Raw genomic sequence first — 2,919 nt, forward strand, 5'->3', positions numbered from 1 at the left:
CGCCACTGAGTCTCTGCACGCACTCTCTCCTTTTCTCACTCACACTAGCCTTTCGTACTTTGGCACCACTGTCGTTCGAACACGAGGATCAGAAAACACAAGGTTTCAGAAGTTCAAACAGCCTTCTGGTTGCATAGCACACCCTTGCATTCATAGCATGGATACGACTCCGCGAAATAAAGAGTAGTGGATATAAATGGGACACCCAAGGTCAAAGTCACAGCCTGTATGGTGTGAAGACGAATTCAAGAGTGAGAAAGCACGTAGACGGAAATATTCCTTCCTATGGCAGAATATTTACAGCACTGCTTTCAATGAAGTGCTTCTCCCGTAAACATTTGAAATGAGATCAACGGCACAGATTCAATGAAGGCTTCATACTGTACTTCTGCATAGGAAGGGGTACAAGTGTCACAAACTACAAACGAAAGCAAAAAGACCAAACACTGTGACACCAGATCTCCAAAAAGGAGGTTTTCCTGGGGGTGGGGAATTAATGTGGTGGGGTTCCAATTAAAACAAGGAAAAAAGAGTGTACCTATAATGAATGGTTTCCATAGTGAACACGCACAAAGAATTCACTTGACGAGTCCAGGGATACAATATTACAGGAGAAATCCTTTGATGTCCATTGTAGCCTGTGTGTGTGTGTGTGTGTGTGTGTGTGTGTGTGTGTGTGTGTGTGTGAGAGAGAGAGAGAGAGAGAGAGAGAGAGAGAGAGAGAACGAGAACCAATCAGGCAGTTGGTTCGCTTTCAAACACCTGATATTTCGACCCTTGATGTAACAAAACTTCTAAAATTCCTTTAGCTTTGCCTCTCTTTCTAAAGAAAAATGTCAAAAATAGTGGTGAATATACTCCACGCTGAACGTACTGATTCTGAAAACTCTCAGTACGGATGGGTTTTATAATACACTTAACCATGTGTGGGGTGCTTGGTTGGCTCCGTCAGTTAAGTGTGTGACTGTGGCTCAGGTCATGATCTTACGTTTTGTGGGTTCGAGCCCTGCACCGGGCTCTGTGCGGACAGCCTGGAGCCTGCTTCGGATTCTGTGTCTCCCTCTCTCTCTGCTCCTTCCCCTTCCCACTCTGTCTCTCTCGGTCTCTCAAAAATAAATAAATGTTTAAAAAAAAAAAGAAAGGAAAGAAAGAGAGAAGAGAAGAGAAGAGAAGAGAAGAAAAAAGAAATACACTTACCATGTGTTTAGAAAAATTTGAATTCCTACCAGTCTATACCTACCCCACTGTCTAAATTCCCCAGCTGGAAGATTTAGAATCTGTGCTTGAGCCAAAGCCTCCAGGAAAACCGCTGCCTGACTCCGCATTTGATGCGGGTCCCCAACCGATGGCCGCACCTGATTTAGAACCACTATCGGAGTTCTTTCCAGAACCAGGGACCCGAGGAGGTTCCTCAACACATGACACATAGAAGTACCCTACGACCCAGCACTTTCACGACGAAGTACTTAGCCAAAGGATACAGGTCTGCTGTTTCCAAGGGGCACACGCACCTCAGGGTGCATAGCAGCACTATCCACGGTAGGCAAAGTATGGGAAGGGGCCAAATGTCCATCGACGGATGAATGGATACAGAAGAGGCGGTATCCATGTAACAACAGAGCAGTGCGCGGCCACCAGAGGGAATGAAGTCTTGCCATTTGCAAGTACCTGGATGGAACTGGAGGGTGTCATGCAAAGTGACATTTGTCCCTCAGAGAAACACATGTATCACAGGACCTCACCCGTGTGAGGACCTTCACTTCCCAAACAGAGGAACTCGGGAAGGGAAGGGAAGAAGGGAAGGAAAAATAACATACAAACAGGAAGGGGGACAAAAACGTAAGAGGCTCTTCCCTAAGGGGAACAAACAGAGGGTTCCTGGAGGGGGTTGTGCCGGGGCGGGGGCTGAAAGGGTGAGGGGTATGAAGGACTCTCCTCCTCAAACCACTGTTGCCCTATAGGCTAACTACCTTGGGGGTACATTGAAAAAATAAATTCAATAATAATATCAGAGAGGGCGAGGGCGAGGGCGAGGGCTACCTGATCATCTGCAAACGTAACAAAGGGAAAGTCCGGGAACCGTTTGGGAATGAAGCTGTCTACCGCTTCTCAGTCCTGGCAAAAGAACTGCTGCAGCTTATAGGCAGTCACGTCCCTCTGTAAGGCACCCGACAAACGCCTTCCTGCTTCTCAAAAGCTCATCTGGGCTTCGATGAGATTCAGGAAGTTTGCAGTCACACCATCGTTCCTCGATCGATCGCATGGCTTTCACCTCGGTTTCCTATTACGTAAAACGAACACGGCCAAAGCCCTTTGAAGGACTAGTGTGAATATCTTTCCTGTCCTGAACCAGAAGAACCTCTCCAAAGCTACCAAAATATTCTTTCAGATCCTGTTCGGTTGTTTTCCACGGGAGACCCAACACTCTTAAATCGGACGTTTTCTGGATGGCTCTCTTCACTTTCACTGCTGAAGAAGCAGGTATCTGTCTCGTCCCTTTTTCTGTGGCTATCTTTGGGATAAGTTGACGACTATCCGCTACCGGATTTCCCCAGCCAGCATCAGGGATGTGCAGAATGTCTTTGACCAGCCGGACACCTCTCATACACTGAGACGCTGGATTCCGGTAGTGCAGTCCACGTGCTGCCGACAAACTGGGCTGTCACTGTGGACAGCAGCACTGTCCCATCGTCTTCCGATGGCATTTCTTTTTTATATATATATAATTTTTTTTTTAATTTTTTTTTTCAACGTTTATTTATTTTTGGGACAGAGAGACACAGAGCATGAACAGGGGAGGGGCAGAGAGAGAGGGAGACACAGAATCGGAAACAGGCTCCAGGCTCTGAGCCATCAGCCCAGAGCCCGACGCGGGGCTCGAACTCACGGACCGCGAGATCGTGACCTGGCTGAAGTCGG

At 47.4% G+C, this 2,919-nt stretch overlaps 1 pseudogene; it reads right to left on the bottom strand.

Annotated features, from left to right (window-relative positions):
- Nucleotides 1-1,104: 1,104 nt before the first annotated feature.
- On the bottom strand, nucleotides 1,105-2,705 carry LOC147574119 (TAR DNA-binding protein 43 pseudogene; annotated as a pseudogene).
- Between the last annotated feature and the right edge of the window lie 214 nt (nucleotides 2,706-2,919).

This window comes from Puma concolor, chromosome E1, assembly GCF_028749965.1.
Source record: "Puma concolor isolate L17-30 chromosome E1, mPumCon1.1.hap2, whole genome shotgun sequence".
NCBI classification, from domain to species: Eukaryota; Metazoa; Chordata; class Mammalia; order Carnivora; family Felidae; genus Puma; species Puma concolor.